General features: G+C 34.3%; 2 protein-coding genes across 2 annotated transcripts in view; both read right to left on the bottom strand.

Annotated features, from left to right (window-relative positions):
• Window positions 1-20,091, bottom strand: part of LOC125776853 (SAFB-like transcription modulator) — a 502,085-nt gene that overhangs the window by 152,015 nt on the left and 329,979 nt on the right. The gene's annotated exons all lie outside the window — the stretch shown is intronic.
• LOC105229970 (acid-sensing ion channel 4-A) overlaps window positions 1-20,091 on the bottom strand; it is a 74,911-nt gene that overhangs the window by 10,990 nt on the left and 43,830 nt on the right. The window lies entirely within an intron of this gene.

The raw sequence follows: 20,091 nt of genomic DNA, 5'->3' as shown, positions 1-20,091 counted from the left end.
GGATTGTACCAAAGCATTAGCCAAAGGTTTGGATGATCGCGGAGTTTAGATATATATTTAATTCTGCTATCTTCTGCTGCTTCCTTACCATAGGAACACCAAGGTCTTTAGGGATATTTTCGTTACGCACAGTTGAATGCCATACATCCAAATCGGCTTCATGACCGCATTATATAAAAGCACTTTATTGTCTAGGCTAAGTTTAAAGTTTTTATTTAAAAGCCATTTTAAATTTGCAGCTCTAATCTTCACACATGTTAAGTGAATACCAAGATATGTTACTTCGTTCGCTTGGGTTACTAAAATATTGTTTATTTTTACTGCCGGGCACATCTTTCACATTTATACGCCAGTTCGCTAGCCATTCTTCAACAGAACTTAATTGCTCCGCTAATATTCTTGATGCTAAAATGTGGCATTTGTTACGACACTATAGCTGTGTCGTCCGCAAAAGTTGAAGTAAGTACATTATTAGCTGTCTCCCACTTTTACCATAAATGTTCTATTTTTTAAGTAGGACTCCAATGTGTTATACAATTCTAATGGTAGAATTGTTTCAATCTTATACTATATAAAAGACGTTCGTGCCACACCTTATCAAACGCCTGAGCTACATCTAGAAATATTGCTGAACAGTACTCCCTGTACTCAAATGCTTTCCTTATCTCGTTAGTAATTCTATTTACTTGCTCTATTGTGCCATGTTTCGCACGAAATCCGAATTGATGCATTGGAATTGTATTATTTTCGTGGAGGAAAGGAGACATATTTGATAGTAATACTTTTTCAAATACTTTTGAAAGACGGAGTAGAAGACTAATTGGTCTGTATGAAGACGGCTGTGTTAAGTCTTTCCCATGTTTATCTAACAAGATAATCTGCGACTTTTTCCATGAAATTGGATAGTATCCGAAACTAAGAACTGCATTGAAGAGCAAAGAAAGCACCTCCAAAGCAATAATTGGTAACTCAATTAGCATTTTTGGGGAAATATTATCATGTCCCGGTGACTTTTTTGAATTAAGTTCTTTGATGATTCCAATCATTTCAGAAGGTGAAGTCTTAATAGACTCGAACGACTCTTTAGCTGTGTTGGGTAAGATTGACAGCTTAAAGTGGTTCTTTGGCAAGTTGGGTTAAAATACCTTTTCTAGGTGATTTGCAAAACAATTTGCCTTTTTTTCGTCACTTCGAGCCCAATTTCCACCCAAGTCTCGTATAGACATGTTGGAGTCAGTTGGTGGCTTCATGGACTTTTGGGCTTTCCAAAGGGAGTTTTGCTTGTTGGAATTTGGACACAGCTTCTCTATATACATACATTTCGGTGTTGAATTCTTATTCACGTTTAAGCGCTTTTTTTAATTTACGTGTAGCAGATTTCAATTGAAGCTGAGTGGAAGTGGAGTGATTTATCTGTCATTCACGTCTTACACGCCTTTTTTCATTTACAAGCCTTTCTATTTCACTCTTTGTGATTTTTCTGGGACCAAGCGGCTTATAGTTTTTGTTTGCTGTTGCTAAGACAGCTGCGCTGGTTATTATATCATTGACATCTCTTATGCTTTCGTCAATACCTCTTCCTGTATTTATTTGGTACTCAATATTAATGTGGCTACTGACGTATTTTTTATATTTTAGCCAATTCTTTTTATAAGAAGTTAGACCCACTTTTGGATTAACGAATATGGGTAGTTCACATAACTTTATTAGTACAGGAGAGTGATCAGAAGATAGATCATTACATGTATCAACTGTTATGTGCGATTTATCTATATTTTTGATTACAGCAAAGTCAATTAAATCTGCTATTTTCTTACGATCACTATGCCAATATGTCGGCTTACCAGGATATATTATTTCAGGGTTGTTGTGCCTATTTATAACAGTTTGATACAGCTGTCGTCCTTTCGGTGTTCCAAAATTTAAATTGGATGTCTGTAATTTTAAACCGAGGCGGGCATATATGGCCGTCAGTTTTAAGTCCCCGCAGCGTTTTTTTTATAGTTATTGTTGTAGCTTGTAATTGCTCTGTGGCATAAGATTCTATTGCGTGGTGATTTAACCGATTTCTAACCAACACTGCTGTTCCTCCATGTCCCTTTCCATCTGGGTGGTTTGTAACATAGTACCTAAATCCCGGTATAAAGAACTTGTTTTTGTTCCTAAGATGAGTTTCTGACAATAGCATTACATCAATATTATTTTCATCCAGTGTTCAAAATTGAACATGTTCGTTGCTGCCAAAGCACGGACAACAATATTATATGTATTTAAATCTTTTATATATTTCAATGTTAAATAAGATAAGAAATAATCTAGCTGTTATACAGTCCACTACTAATAGATATCTATGTTCAAATATATTGAACATACATACGTAAATAAACACATAAAAATATATGCGTTGATATGCAACATACAAACATACATATATGAGGCACGTATGCATTAATAAGTGATACGCATTAGACTTCTGCATGAATGCACTCATAACGGCAAATGAATTACTCATTCTAGAAGTGGGCACACTTATTTTTCTGCACAGTATAATTGAGTGTGAGTGAGTAGGGAAATATTGACTGTATTGACAGGCAGTGTTTCCACTCACTCCATAGTTGTACAGCTGTTAATGAGTACAGCAAAATTGGTGTGCAGTCAACGCACTGTACAGTGTTTTGGTGTGCAGTTTCCTTACTGTACAGTGAGTGAAGCTTCATGACTGGTATGTCATATGCAAGAATAAGATAAAAAAAACATTGGTTTTATTTTTTCATTGAAAATGTGTTTATTATAAAACATAGAGCTTAGCAACTAATAATATTTTAATTCAAAGTAATTATATTAATTATCTTATGCTACAAAAGATTCTATATTTAATTCATTAATATTTGAATGCAGAAACATTATTTTGTTGACCAAGTCTTCAGTGGTGGCAAGTTTTGAGCGTTTTTCGCTGATTAAATTTTTTGCTACAGAAAAAACCCTTTCAGATGCTGCACTGCTCGCCGGAACTGCTAATATCTTGCAGCTTATTTGGTACAGCAACGGAAAACGGTCTTTGTTAATTGACCACCACTGCAGAACATCAAAATCCTCACTGTAAGCTTTATTAACATTTTTGTACGTTTGAATTTCATCTTGAATACAGGATATAATGTTAGTGCTCTGAATAGGTTGGGAATAATCTGCAAAAATATTATCTATTTCCTGTGTGGGCTTAATTAATTTTTCAATTTCATCATTTTGGCTATTTACATTAATAGCTATCATCATTTCTTCAATGTCTTTGACAACCTGTTCCTTTTCTAAATCTGTGAATTTTGTCAATTTATTTGTGGGTGGAAATAAAAATAGGGCAATGTTATGAAATTTTTTTAAATTAGCAAGAACTATGGAATCTAAATATTTTAGAAGTGAAAACTTGCACTTTTGTACAATTTCAATGTCATTGTCTTTCGGAGTGGCTATTTTTTTTAGGTTATTAATATGTGGAATAGTCAAATGCAATGTTGGATAATTGCTACCCTCCAGCTTTTTCGAACAAGCTTCAAAAGGAGCAAGAAGTTTCACCATTCCGCTAATATTATTTAAATTGATATCTTGAATTCTAGAAATTTCTTTTTTTTCCATCAAAATCTGCGAAATTTCCATCCAGTTTAACTCGACTGATTTAAGAAGATTAAAAATAGTATTCCAACGAGTTGGACAGTAGCTTTTTAAAGTTGTTGTCAATGTCGCGTTTTGACCAGATTTTTTAAAATACTTAACAAGCTTGCTGCAACGGTTTACTAAATCCAGCAATTCCGATACCTCATTTACAACTTTGCCAATCACATTGTGGACCAAGTGATTTACACAGTGTAATGTGCTCAGTTCGTTGAAAGCGGCTTTCATATTGGCTCCTCGGTCAGTAACAATGATTGGATCGTCCATCAGCAAATCACATCCAAAGTCGCATAAAATTCTATTAATTTTGTTTTTAATTTCATTGCCTAAGAAATGTTGATATAAAACACAGATTTCAATATAACCAATAACATTTTATAATTCTTACCAGTACACGAGACTCTACCCATTGATTTTACTGCAAGCAGACGGTTTTTAAGTGTGCCTTCTTTGACGTAATGCATCGTCAGTGATATATATGATTCTTTGAAGAAGTCGTCCGTCCATATATCCGAAGTTATACTATATCCATATTTTTTGTGCTCTTGAATCTCGGATTTTAATTCATTAAAATGAAAATCGTAGAGAGCACCGATGTTTCGCGATATACTTGTGGGATGCGGCAGTACTGACTCAATATTTACATTTTCTCCCAGTTTCGCACCAAGAGAAATAAAAAACTGGGCCAAGTTTTTTAATCCCGAATCCGCTATTATATTGAATGATCGACCATTCTTTACTATCCACTCCGTTGTTAGTTTGATGCATTTCTTTTTTGTTTCAATATTAACATCAACGGCAGGAAGACTGCGCTTACGGCTATTGGCCATTATGTAGCACTTGTGTTTGACCAAATTAGATGTGCTTTTGTCAAATTTATACACATTTTTACAAGTGTTGCACACTACTGCATCAGTCGTCTCTATGCCGTTTTTATCAATTACTCGGGAAAAGGTCTCCCACACTTTGCTCCGACCACGTGAAACGGTGGACTTAAGCTCACCAGCTAATAATTTTGATTTTATAATCGCAGCGTACTCCTTAAATGGAGACTCATTTGATCTGTCCAACGGTAAAGTCTGATTTCAAACAATTTAGTTTCAATATATGTAATAATTAACATTTATATACATACATACATATAATCGACAATCACTGTTTTTGCCTGGGGCTCGGGCACTATATTACCACAAATATACAAAAGACATTCACAAACATATAAAACAACAGACAAAATAGATTTGTATATATGATTTGATTAGTATTCCATAAACAAATGTTCAATACCCTAATTTTTTACTTAAAAAAGTTTGCAGCATTTGGTTTTGTGATTTGATTATCTCTTGAATCATATTTTGCACTGAATCCATAAATTGTGTCATACATTGGGTAAAGTTGAAAATCATAGGTTTAACGCTTCTATTTGGCTGCTTTTGGGGCAATTGCATTTGTGCGGTATTGCCTTTCACGACGTTTGCATAGCTCCCTTGTGTAGCATTGTCTTTAGGATTAACTGGTTTTGAAATATGGACGGCGATTTCAATATTTTCATTAGGAGGAATATTCAACATTTGGTTACGACTTGCTTGAATGCCCTGTGACAACTTCGATTTCAAATCTTTATATATAGGGCAGCCCCTGTAGTTAGCAGTGAGATTTCTCTACAATTGCTGCATTTTTTATTTAAATCCTCTTTTTTAAGAGTACATTTCAAAATAGGATGTAGAACACCATACACCACACAGACACTGCGTAGAGTGCAATATGCTTTCGTGTGTCCATACTCTTGGTTGATTTAAATAGGTATAAATATCTCGGTCATGAAGTAAATAATAGTAATGAAAAGTTATTACGTAACCAAATATGATTTTATCCCATTAAAAATTTCGTAAAATGGCGAATGTTGAGTTCTTATACAGCACTAGCAGCTCGCCCCGTCTTCATACGGGTATTAAATAATCATTTCAAAAGTTATAATTTTCTACACACTCTCCCTCACATATTTTCCCGTTTTTGCATGTGGTCATTAAACATTAGTTAAATAAAGCAAATATGAACATTTAAGTATGTTTTTTTGTATTTTTATTATTTTTTACTATATATTTTACTTTCTCTTCTCCAGAAAAATAATTTATAGAGTCAGAGTTTCCCTGTAAACGATATTTACATTGGAATTATATTTGAATTACATTTTTTAAAGTCAATTCATGTGGTGGCAGTCCACAAGGGTTTAATGAAGTCCATAAGGGCGACGATATTAAGCATGCTTTGATGATATCTGCTCGCGTAATTGTATTAATGACAGGAAGAGTCCGTCGGAAATCTCCAGCAAATACAAAAGTTATCCGCCCATGTTCATGTTCTCTTCACGGCCTCTATACGCGCTTTATAGCTCATGATGCATCCATCCCACATAATCAATCTTGCAATAGTTAACCAAGAGGCCCACTTTTGTGGTTAGAACATATTGATTGCTGTTCAAGATTTATGGATAACGGAAGACGAATGAGCAGTTGTTTCATCCTTTAGAAAGGTTGCAGCAATTCCTGACGAATCAACTGCTATCCCTCAATTTCCGGATTGTCTTATTTTAGCAAGTATTAAGTTTGCATGAAAGTGTTTGCCAGTGCCCTGACGAATCAAAAAGGAAATATTGCTTTTGTTATTATTCACTCTATAACTCGCACTTTTCAGTGTGCTGCAGTTTAGCTAAATATTAAATAACATTCTCTGTCTAAATTTAACATTCTCTGTTATAAATACCCCAGTCAAATAATTATATGTGCAATGCTTCAACTTTAATTATTTTAAAAAGAAACAAAGAAAGAATGTGGCATTTTTTTTCTTGTTTTTATAATTAAAAGTATTAAACATTACATAACAAAATTTTATTCAAATATTTTTCTTAATTAAAAAAAAATAATACTTTTTGAAATTTCCATATCAAATATTTATATGTGCAAAAAATTATTTCAATCCAAGTACATATCTTTTTATTTATAAATGAAATAGTTTTGAATTTGTTAATAAGGGATTGTATTACCCTTATGTATCTTCACCAATTGGACACGATGAGGCATTGACTCCACCAGTTTTTTTAGTACAGACATATCAATTTTGTCCCATTCGGCCACAATGGCATGCTTTAGTTGCTTAAGGCTGTCATATTGCTTGGAAGATGCATAAATTTTGCCTGAAACTATTCCCCATAGATCCTCGATCGGATTCAGATCTGGACTTAAGGCAGGCCACTCCAGCAATTTAATTTTCCGAGAGTTAAAGAACGCCTTTGTCTTCTTCGTAACATGGATCGGTGCATTGTCTTGCTGAAAAATCCATTCATCGCCATGTAAATCACCAGCAAAATCAAGGAGTTCGTTTTCCATCAAATCAATGTAGATTTCTGCATTCATTTTGCCTGGAACAAAGCATATTTTGGACTTGCCTTTTGATGAAAATGCTGCCCATACCATAAGCGATCCACCACCGTGAACGCGTTTATGGCATGCCTCCCGTGGGCGTCTTAAATCCCTCCAATATTTATGAAGACCATCTGGCCCATCCAAATTAAATTTTTTTTCGTCACTGAATACCACAGATTCGAATTCTTCATCCCAAAATTTATACTTCTCATAAAATGCAATTCGCTAAACCATAAGGTAATTACAAGAAAATATGCATACCAAAAATTTTTGCCGTACCGTTAGTAGAACATAAATTACAGAGAAAACCAATTTTGAACATATAATTATTTGACTGAGGTAAGTAATGAATTTTTTTGACTTAGCACTCGTAAGTCGGTTAAAAATTAACATTTTCTGAAATTTTTTTACAAACCATACTCATTGCATTACCTTCAAAGTGGTTCAGATCATTTTTCATATCAAGCAACGGTTTAGTCAGCTATAGCGAATGGACAAAAACCCCAACTTATTTTTATATACTTGTATGTAAATTAAACCATTAGTTTGTGGTTTTGATTTTTAAAAAAGGGATAGCGGACTCGCGTCCGCGTCTTTATTATAAAAATGTTGTCTTAAGACTGAATACAATTTTTACCTTAAGTCTAAATTAAACCTACGCTTGTACCGGGTCACGTTCCCTATAGTCAGCAGTTAATCGGATGCGCGTGTGGAGCTGCTAATATTGCTGATGCGACGTCAGCTATTGCTGGGTTTCGAGTTTCGTACTGAGTTGCTGACCGATGGTGGGAATTGTCTGAAGTGCTGTGTTAATTCCTCCCCTCTTAAATATGATCGTCCTCGATCATCAATAGAAAGGTAGATCGTTAAATTTTATATAATTTGGAATATTATGAGTTTCTTCTGGAAGGGTAACTATTTGACTCATGTTAGGTCTTATTGTCTCCTTTTCTACATATATATTTTATTTCAATCTTCTTTTTCCGTAATAAGATAAAAATTATTATGGTGGTAGTTAAAGCTACCGATGTCAGGCTGCCAATAGATAGTGTAGCTTTCTTAAGAGAATTTATCCGCTTGATGTTGGTGAGGTGTAATCAGTGTTGGTACACGTAGGGAAAATTCCCTACACGTAGGGATTTAAGTCGAAAAAAATGGACATGGGGAAAAAAGGACAGATTTTTATATATAAGTAAAATGTAGGGATTTTTCGACAAAGCAAAATCGAAATTTCTATGTAATTTTTTTTCGGTCAAAATGCAAATAAGTCTATTTGGCAACTTTTTATCAAGAATATGTTCGAATGGCAGCATTAAATCGGTTTCAACTTCACGTTGTCAAAGGCAGCACTCTGAAAAGCATGCTGGCGTCGCATATAATTCGTTTGCCGCTTTTAATTTGATTGCTGACTTTTTGTGAGGTAAGTCTGAAGTAAATTTAAAAGCTTTTGATTTTATTGACAAAAACCATTTTTACAGAAATGAGTTCTTCAACAGAATCGGACGAGAGTATTGGAAAGAGCCGCAAATATCGCAAACAAAAGTTTACAAATAAGTGGCTAGGAGACGAAAGATTCAAGGGTTGGTTACAAGCTTTGGCCGGTGAGTCGTTTAAATGCAAATGCGCTGCCTGCAACAAAATTTTAAATTGCGGCAAGTCTGATTTATTGAAACACGCAGAAACAAAAGCACACCAGAAAAATGTGAAAGCCATAAGCAAAACGAGCAAATTGAATACTTTTTTTAAGAGAAACGTAAATGCAGAAGGGGATGTAGATAAAAAAAAATCGCATCTAAAAAAATGACAGCGTCTGAACTCTACGACCATCATTAATATTTTTTTTTGCACTGTGGTTACATCATGCTTAAAGTATATGTTTACGTGTTTTTTGTTTGTTTAGTTTTTTTAAACCAAATAAATTAATGTCGCCTTAGTTAACCATCCATTTGATTGGATCATTCTTGTTGTACCTATGCTAGTCTAATTTAAAACATGAAATGTATTTAAATTAAATGAATTTTTTTCTTTATTTATTTGTATGTATATATATATATATAAATTTATGTGTACACATACAAGGCAATGGTGCACATATTATATTTTTATGTATTATACATATTTAATATTATAATAAATGTCTAACCTTTTGTACTTTAAGTCAAACTTTTTTGTTTTCTTTTAATATTGTAAGAAATGATTGGTAAAACTTGTAGGGAATTTTGTGGGGAAAAATTTTAAACAGCGTAGGGAAAAGTGGGGATTTTTTTCTTCTTTGGTGGGGATTTTCCAAAAAATTATGTACCATCACTGGGTGTAATCCTTTTAAAGCTCCCAGTGATAGCAATTCAATACGTTCTTTTTCTATTGGGGCTGGTTGCAAAATTGCGGGAATGGCTTCAATTGTTTTTGCTTCGATATTGCTAAATATTTGATTGTTAATTTTGATTGTTGAGTTGTAAAATATTATGACATGTGTTCCATTTATTTCTTTAGTTTCCGCATCGGCTTCTATTTTTAATACGCTTTTATTAGCTTCACTTGTATGTATGTATGTATGTATGTATGTATGTATGTATGTATGTTTGTAACTTTTTTAAGTGGTACTGAAACGTAGAATATTTGAGCGACACTGTAGGAAGGCGTATGTATGTATGTATGTATGTATGTATGTATGTTTGTAACTTTTTTAAGTGGTACTGAAACGTAGAATATTTGAGAGACACTGTAGGAAGGCGACAGTAAGTTTAAGCAGCTCACCAAAAATATGCAACATCTATATAAAACTAGTTTTGGCGACATTTGAGAAGCATATGTATATACTGAAATATACATATGTATATCCTTAAAGAAAGTATACTTTATATAGATACATATACTTACATATGTACATATATAAGTATAACCGCGCACCAGAAGAAATAATATCAAATAATGCAAAATACAGCTATGGAGTCGCTGAGAGACGAATGTTGCCAATAATACTGAGTTGGGCGTCGACCGTTCATAAGATGCAAGGTTTTACAGTAGATCATGCAGTAATTTATCTGGGCTCTCGACTGTTTACTGCTGGACAAGCTTATGTAGCACTTAGTCGTTGTAGATCTTTGGACGGAATTCGAATTGAAGAACTAGACTGTTCAAAGTTGACAGGTAAAACCCCATGTAACAGTGAAGCTTTAGAAGAAATGATTCGATTAAGAAATAATAATTCGTAAAGTCGTAAATAGAACTTGGTCGCAAATAATATAATATAACAATTAGTCAATGAAAGGTTACGAGTAGATATTAAATGCTGTCTAATTATCGATTTACTTAACCAATACTACATGTCATAGTTCATATTTTAACAAATTTGGGGTTTCTCACATCAAACTAAAAAATTAAAAATAAATATAGTTTAAAAAAACTAAAAAACACGCTTTTAAAGCATATCAAACTAAAAAGTGAAAAATAATTCTTTGTATAAACTAACAATAATAATGAAGGAAAAATTCCTGCATTATTGTGAGAAAAGAGTGGGGTGGTTTGTGTCATATTTTTGATATATGGAGCATTCCACGCATTATTTTGGTTCAGATTATTCAAATAGTCATTTATAATATTAAGATCATTATGATCAGGAGATCCGGCGATGTATTTCCATGCCGTTCCTAATATGTCAATTGATCTCCTCTTCTTTTTGTTTTCTACCGGTTTAAGTGTGTTGAGGATTTCAAAAATTTGGGTAGTTTCATGTTTGAGGATAGGATAAAGGAAGTTATCTTTAGGGACTTGAGTGGTTATTTCATTATAAGTTTCTGTCAGGAAATGTTCGTAATGGTCTAGGTCAATGAGGTGCATTAGTCTAAGTGTTCCGTCCTGTATTTTTGCATTTCCGTTGTCTATTGTAATGAGTTAAGCTTTACTGTAGTCCAAAATTTTTACATCTGCTTGTGAAGATGTAATCACCGTGAAGATAATTATAAATTTGGATAAATCCATTGTTCCTAAAATAGATAGTTAAGTTTTTATTAGAGATTTGTGAATTATACGTCCTGACATTGTTTCAACTGTTGTTCTATTATTCTCAGATACCATTTCTTTTTTATATTTTGGAGTTAGTTTTGAACCAAATCTTTTATTTATTTTTATATCTCCTGGGGAATATTCTTTAGGTTCTGATCTTTTGCTGTTATGGTAAGAAAGATCTTGTTCCTGTTTTTCCTTAAGTAATATAATATTTTCGTTTCTCTGCTGCTCTAACGGTTGCGGGTCGGTAAAATTTCTATTCCCAAAGAATGTGGCGATGGGTTTGTTTCTGGTTGTTGAATGTATCGTTGGATTATATTCTTGCACAGATTTGAATAATAATTCTTCGAACGTTATTCCTATGTTGTTTGCTTTTAAACATCTCATTATTTCAGAAAGCGTACTATGGAATCTTTCTACTTGTCCGTTACTAGTGCTACTATAGAGTGGTGTGGTATATACGTTAATAGGCATTTGGTCCTTTAGTAAAGTTAATACTGTGGCTGAATTGAGAGATTTTTCGTTATCTACTATTACTTGTTTTGGTATTCCGAATGAGATCATTAATTCTCTTATTGGGTTTTTTATATGTTCTATTGCTTGGACTGTATAATTTTAACCTGTGCGTATTTTGAAAATTTATCAATGGCCGTGAGTATTAGCCTTTTTTCTGTCGAGTAAATATCAATGTGTACGATTTCTCCTGGAAACTGAGGAATGCGAGTCTCTTGTAACCGTTGTTTTGGAAGATGTCTATCATATTTATGCTCGCTACATATAGAACATTGTTTAACTGTTTTTTTCGATTCGAATGCATGCTTAGAAAGTAAAATTTCTGTAATATTTGTGTTTTGTTTTCGCGACTATTTCTATGTGCTCTCTGATGTTCTTTAATAATTATTTCTTCTTGTTCTGTCTCTGACACGATGTCTTGAAGTAGGGTTTGTGTGAATCTAATTTTGATATTTGCAAATTGAAGTGGATATATTTCCTGAATTTTTCCCATTAAGCTTTCTTTAGTGTATAAACCGTTAAGTAATGCTGGGTCAAGGTGTTGTTTAAATATATCTATAATTAGGGGTATGCGAATCCAGTCGAGTCGAATCGAATCCTTAGATTCGATTCGATATTCGAGTCAAATATCGAATATTTCGAATAGTTCGAACTATTCGAATAATGCGAATATACGGGTCGAATCTCGGATCGAATAATTCATTTCGATTCGCGTCGAATAATTCGAAATTTCGAATATTCGCATGCCCCTAGAATAATGCATATTGCTTTTCGGTATCCTTCAGTATTGGGCTTAAAAAAATTCCAAGCAGGACTCCGATGTGTTGAAGACACAACCTCATTATTACTTCCCACACCAATTTCAGGTTCCACTTCCATAATCACACTTTCCTCTTCAGAATTATTGGAAGACATTTATTTAATTAAAAAAAAAATAACCAACGTTTGATTTTTTGAAAATTTTAAACGAAAATGACAAATGTACGTCAGATGCATGACAGAGATTCAGATACTACTGGCGCTAATTAAAAAATCATGCAAATAGTCAAATATTAAAATTATTCGAATTATTCGAACTATTCGAACTTTCAAACGTATTGTTATCTATGTCACTGATTAAGATGAATAGTTGATTTTTGAAGGCATTTATGGGTGCTTCAGTAGCTGGGATGAGCTGATGTGCGGAACTTTCGTCGCTATGGTTATTAGTCGTTAGGGCGTTAACGTTAGTCTGTGAAGGTCTCGATAGTGCGTCGGCTACAAGGTTTGTTTTTTCTGGTTTGTATTTCATTTCGTAATTGTACTCTTCGAGGATACATTTCCATCTTTTCATTTTTCCGTTATAATTTTTATTACTTAATGTATAGGTTGATGGTCTGTGAAAATGATTACTTTGGGTGAACCATACAAATAACTTCTGAAACTATTAAGTGCCCATATTATTGCCAGCATTTCTTTTTCATTTGCGGCGTAATTTTCTTCGGCTTTACTTAGTGAACGGGATATGAATGCTATGGGTTGCCTGATTGTTCTAAGACTGCTCCGAGAGCATAATTATATACATCAGTGGTGAGGTGAAAATCTTTATTAAAGTCAGGATATGCTAGAACTACTTCCTTTGAAACGAGTGAGGATTTTATTTTATTGAGGGCTTCTATTGCTGCGCTATTGAGAGTTATCTGCTTTTTACAGGATGCATTTTTTGAAATGCGTCCATCCTCCCCTGTTAAGAGCGAAGTAAGGGGCTTTGCTAATTTAGCATAATCCCTTATGAAGGGGCGGTAGTAGCCGGAAAGGCCAAGGAAAGATCTTCAGTCTTTCAAAGTTTTCGGAAATTGGAAATTTTGTATAGCTTCAACTTTTGAAGGATTGGTTTTTACAGCACTTGGTGAAATAATAAAGCCTAGGAACTCGACTTCATTTTGGAAGAATTCGCACTTGTCCAGTTGAACTTTCATATTTGCTTCTTTGAGAGTGCGAAATATTTGTTTAATATTTTGGAGATGGCTTTCTTCATCTTCGCCGAAAACTATTATGTCATCAATGTAGACATAGCAGATTTTACCTATGTATATAGTTTCTTAGAATATCATCTAAGGCTCTTTGAAATATAGAAGGAGCGTTTTTCAGCCCGAATGGGAGTCGTGTAAACTCATATTTGCCATTATTGACAGAAAAGGCTGTTTTTTCAATGTCAGATTCTTTTAAAGGAATTTGATGGAATCCACTTTTTAAATCCAATACGGAAAAATATTTATTATTTCCTAATTGCGCAATAGTTTCATTTATTTCGGGTATGAGGTATTTGTCGGAAATGGTAACATTATTTAATTTTCTGTAATCAATTACGAGTCTAAATTTCTTTTCGCCGGAGGCGTCTAGTTTTTTTGAAACAACCCAAACTGGTGAGTTGTATGGAGAACGTGATGGTCTTATTATGCCATCTTTGAGTAAGGTTTGGATTTCCTTGGTGACGAATTCTCTCATGCCAATAGGATTTGGATAATATCTGGTGTAAACGGGTGTACCTGAAGAAGTCCTGATTTCGCCTACTATGGTAGTAGTGTAGGTTAGTTTTTCATTTGGATCGGAAAATAACTGAGAATATTTGTTTGCAAGGTTTTGAATGAGGAATTTCTGAGAAGGTGTCATATGTTCTGTCCTTAGGTCAATACTGCTTACTGTAGGAGAAAGCTTCTGTTTTATTCTTATTTCTTTACCGTTACCGAATTTAATTATGTCATCGCGAATGTTTATAGTTGCATTGAGGCGTTTGAGGCTATCGTTTCCGGTAATACCATCAAAAGATTTCGGTCCTGGTAGGATAAAAAATTTCAAATTCGAGTTATCTATTTGAGCTAGATTAATTATTGTATGAATCTTTCCTGCTATGGAATTTGCAAAAAAAGCTTCTTCATTAGGAATTGGTTTTGCTACAAGTTGTGGTTGTATGTAATTTTTGCTTGATCCTGTATCTATAAGTATTTTTAAAAAATTTCCGTTCTTCGTTCTAAATTCTATATAAGGCAACGAAGAACTTTTCATCCTAAAAAATTAATATCTATGTAGTCGGGTTGGCTATTCTCTTGAACTAGTTGTTCGATTTGTTCGTTGTTTAACATTGCTTCGTATTCTTCCTTTGTCGATGTCAAGATTTGTTCGTCATGGTGGTCATGTGTGGCTTGTTGGTCATATAGATCTTCTCTACCGGTTTCTATATGGAAGTTCCTTTGTTGTTTGGAAGGCACTTGTGGAAGGCAATTTGACGGTCGTTTCCAAGCTTGGTTATTGGGTGCATTTCTATTCATATAGTTAACCGCTTTTGTATGTAGGGAATGGTCTATATCCATTGGCTCTGGACGCGGAAGTCCGAAAGGACGTGGGGGTTGTGGCCTAGCGGGATGTTGATATGTTGGCCGAAAGTTTAGAGAATTGCTATAGTTAAAATTTGGTTGTTGCCGTTGCTGAGGCACGTAGTTCGGTTTAGATAAATATGGCTTAGGAATGTAAGACAATTGTGGGTAGAATTCGTTGGTGGCCTTTTTTGGCGGAAGAGGTGGGCGAAAGTCCTGAGCTTTTCTAACGTGGGAATTATTATTGATCGCGTAATGCGAACGAAATTTCTGGTTTTCTAACTTAAGACATAAGTGAAGAGCTTGAGGGAGGTCTACGGGTTCTCTCATGCCAAGGAGCCTTGGCAAATCGCCATTCAGTCCTCGAATAAAAGTGTCAGGGGCTTTGTCATGATAAGTTCGTGTGAGTAAATGCATGGATTCAGCACCGATTTCCATGCAACCAAGTTTATTAAGAATGAGAGATAGGTGCGAATATACCCTTTGGTAAAATTCCTGAATAGTATGGCTACCTTGAACTAATGACGTCATTTGGTACTCTAAGGTACCTACGTCCCTTTTATCGGCGTAATGGAGAGTAAGGCATTTTGAAATAGCCTTCCATTCTAAAGGTGTGTTATATGATTCGAGGGCAACGTCTGCGTTGCCCACGATTTTGTTTCTTACTACGTTAAGGATACCGTAGTATTTTGGCGATCCTCTTTGAGGTTCGTATATTTCCAAAATTCTGTCCACGCTTCTCTTCCATGAACTGAATTCTCCTCGATTCCCATAGAATTCACGAAGACATCTTACCACTTGTTTGCCAGTGTAGGGTCTATAGTCACGTCAGTTAAGTTTGCAAAGTTTGCGTTTGGGTTAAGCGCAGCTTGGACTATGTTTCGTCCTACTTGTCTTAAAATGTTTGTGACTACACCACTTATAATATTGGTTAATTGTTCCAGATTCATTTCGCCAGAATTTGGAACAGGATGGGATGTTTGGGTATTGCCTGCGGTGGGTGCGTTTAGCACAGCAGGTCGTATGGGTCGTATGGGATTGTTTGGCATAATTTTATTGGATATTTTGAGGATATTATTGTCCTTATCCTCTAGAGGGTCCCTTTGGAGGTGAATCGCAGAGTTGGACTGTAGTTATTCTCTTTCCACTTTTTCCAAATGCTTTATAAATTTCTTAATTTTTTAATTAATTAGTTTAATATTTCTTAATTTATATGCTTACTTATATCTACCCTCCTGGCCCAAAGGGTGTCGTTCCGTTTGCTGTCCTACTAGGGTCCCTCGTTGCGCACGTGGTGGAGGGTGCGTTTCCTTCCTATCGGATCCTAACGCTTTCAGTCCGGTGTAAGGGGACAGCTTCCCATCAGGATATCTTTGGTCCTTCGACGTTATTATTCTTTATCCTTTGGGGCTCCGGTAGCCGCTTTTGTGTATTACTCGGTATTGTAATATTTACTCACTCGCGTAGCCTTACTTTTTAGTTTTCAGGCTTTCACTACCTACGCGCGCGGTCCCTGCTCACAAACAATTAAACCATTAGTTTGTGGTTTTGATTTTTAAAAAAGGGATAGCGGACTCGGGTCCGCGTCTTTATTATAAAAATGTTGTCTTAAAACTGAATAAAATTTTTACCTTAAGTCTAAATTAAACCTACGCTTGTACCGGGTCATGTTCCCTATAGTCAGCCGTTAATCGGATGCGCTAGGTTGCTGGGTTTCGAGTTTCGTACTGAGTTGCTGACCGATGCACACTGGTCGATTTCATAGGCCAAAAATACAAAAATTAAAGTTTGAAATTTACCAAAGGTATTCATTAAATTCATATTATCAAAGCTATTTCTTAAAATACCAATAAATCTAACGGTAAATACATTTTTGCTCTATCCCATTCGTAGGGGCTACGAAAAGCGCGAGAAGTGAGACAATAGAAACACGCGGACTGTGCAGTGAAAATAGCTTTAAAATTATCTCTTATAATAAATTAAATTTGCAATATAAAATCGTGCTTAATCCCCATAAATCGAAATGTGTATTGAGAATAAAGGTATATGTTATATAACAAAGTAGTTTTTATATAATAATATATTGTTTTATTATTTTAAAACAATTGTTTTATAAGAGCCCTTTTTAGTGCTATGTTTTTCTTTATACATCGATTTCAGATATACAAAAAGTTGTGATCCCAGTCTCACCCACAAATGAATCAAGTTTGTTTATATTAGTTAATGTTTTCTAAGTCTATACTATTTATTTCAGTTGCAACTTTTTGCAACTTTCTTTGTTATTTATCTTATTCTACCAGACATGCGATTTTTTGTGTATTTTGTTTTTATAATTTCTTGTATTTACGTGCACATATTTTATTGTTTTTATGATTTTTTTCTTCATACATACATATATATTGGTTTTAATTTTATCATTTTCTCACTTTTATCAAATGTTTGTTTTATACGTACTTCTATTTAGGCACATCATATCATATCATATATTTGGTGTTTAGAAGAAGAAGAAGAAATATCACTTATCACCGAAGCAAATTTAATAAAGCTTTAGTATCTACTTATTAGAAGTTTCGTTAACAAAAAACTTGATATTAACATTTTACCCTGCTATGATAACATTTTAAAGAAAAAACAGTTTTCCTGAGCAAATAAAGGTCTCAGAATCTGATGTTGAAGTTGAGATAAAAAAATTATTGCACCACATTGCCTCACAAATGTAATTAATGAACGAAATGAGACCTCTAATTACGTATTATCAATAGGAATATGTGGCTTTGATGGTAATTCTGGTCAGAGAAAATATAAACAGAAATTTGAAAATAATAATTTGTCACGACATATGTCCCTGTACAATTGATAATAAAATCGCAAAATGATGAAGATCACAAACAAATTTAGAAAAACTGCAGACCTTCGTCCACCCGCTATTGCCATCCTATTCGAACTCAATTTCAAAAGGAATCAAACCCTAAATACACTAGATTTGTGCTAGATTAACTTCAAAATAGTCCTGATATTATCTTCCTTCGTCAGTCATAACATCGCTCCCGATCTTATTCAATATGCACCAGTTTCAATTGGAGAACTCTCATAAGAATCTGCTGAGTCAAGCAATAACGTGAAGATGTATCGACTCCATCATACCCGAAAGAACAAATTAGGACTTGCTAAGCCGTTTGCTTTTGAGCTTAGATCCTTTCATTACCAGTCACAGGAACTATCATGCAAAAGTAAATCAATTTTATTAGAATCAATTTTTGATTTAGCTCAATAATATTCAAAAAACTCCTTTTTTCGTTCATCAACTTTTTTAATTTAATATAATTAATTAAAATTTGTTGCCATCGGGGGGTGGCGGAGTGAGAAACGGGAGAGGGAGATTTTAAAGGCAAAAGTTTCACTTTAATATAGGCAGTGGAAGTATTTTTGGCCGCTGATTCCATACAAGACCGACCACTGTGCGATGGTAGGAATTGTCTGAAGTGCTGTGTTAACTTGTATAAGATTTGTATACTCTCGCAACATACATTTTAGTTCACCTAAAAAACTTAAAATTAATGGAAATGGATATATGTATATATAAATGAACCGGTTGACTGTTTATTTCTTTCGATTGTCCGTACATACTTATATACTATCCATAGTTATACTAAGGTAAAAATTGATTAACAATATTTTATAAAAAATTGCTACGATTCTATTTATTCGGAGAAACCAATATGGTCTTTTTATTTTCGAAAAGTAAGATAAATCAAATATGCAAGAATGAGGAAATCTAGGTTACCATACAACAGAGCCATGTTCAAATATATTTTTAACCAAGGTTGGATCTCTAAATAATTTAGACTAAGGTTTAAGAAAACTGAGAATATCTTTTGCTTTAAAGACAATGGTATCAATATGAAGAATTAAATTAAACTAAGGGTGTATAGTAACTCCCAAATCAACAAGGTTAAAAACGTGCTGTAGCAAATTGTATTTTATTACTCAAAGAGAGGGGAATCCAGATCTAGAAAATCACATTGTCTTCTTGAGATTTAATGGCAAATCAATTCTATCACACCAAGCAAACAAATTACAACATGTTTGCAACAGACACCTTTCATAAAGTGATGCAGTTACATGGTTTAAAACGCTTTACGTCGTAAAGTCAATTGTAGGGGAAGTACTCTTCTGTACGGACGAACTATGTATTACTTCATAAGAAAGACGTTTACGCCTAGGGGAGGGCTTGTAGGAGTCATTTAGACACTTAAAAGATTTGAACAATTGTTAGTAGTGCCTAAATTTTTTGGTGAGGGTTACAAGATCCCGATTGATTTCATTAAAGCCATTGCCCGTCTGCTTATAAACTTTCGTTACATTTTAATCGATTTACAATTTAATAGAATCTAAAATTCTACCTGTCAGTCCCGCATACATAAGATAGGCAAGCCATTAAAGTCCGCATGAGATACTCGTATAGCGATCTGACTCTCCTTTAATATTATAATTGGGGAAGTTACACAACATAAAAAAAAACAACAGCAAAAATTTTAAGAAGATTAAATAAAACAGTGCACTCCGGACTTCGATAGAATGCCTCTTGATGTCTCCTATTGAGCATCTACATAGTGAGGCGCGTATGCTCCCAGTTAAGGAGCATTATGATCTCCTCTCCAGCAAGTTCCTGCTGGAATGTTTTCGCAGAAATATAGGAGCTGGTTGCAAGAGTATAACAAAATGAAAAACAGATGACTCGGCACTGAAATAATAATGTTAAAACTAAACGTCAATACACAATTAAATCTAAGGAACCGGAGATCTGCAGTGAATAACTTGGCTTATGATTATACTCTCAAATTCATGAATCACACCCATTGTCCACTCAAACTTGTTTTCGCTAAAAAATATTATTTTCTTTCACTCGCATGGCTTGCTTGTGTAATATGGAGTGTGAAGATGTCTCACAATCCCGTATCGCTTTCATTTGGCTTGGCTTGGTTCTCTCTATACAATTGTTTGAGTTATTCGTTGCATACACAAATTTCGCGCCTATGTACTTCTTTTTTTGTGCGTGAAACATACCAGTGTGTACAGTGTCGAATAATAAATGGAGCATTGATACATTTATTTATATTTTTGAAGTT

Source organism: Bactrocera dorsalis, chromosome 1 (genome assembly GCF_023373825.1).
Source record: "Bactrocera dorsalis isolate Fly_Bdor chromosome 1, ASM2337382v1, whole genome shotgun sequence".
In the NCBI taxonomy this organism is placed as follows: domain Eukaryota; kingdom Metazoa; phylum Arthropoda; class Insecta; order Diptera; family Tephritidae; genus Bactrocera; species Bactrocera dorsalis.
Note: the sequence above shows the minus strand (reverse complement) of the source record. Positions and strands in the feature narration are given on the sequence as shown.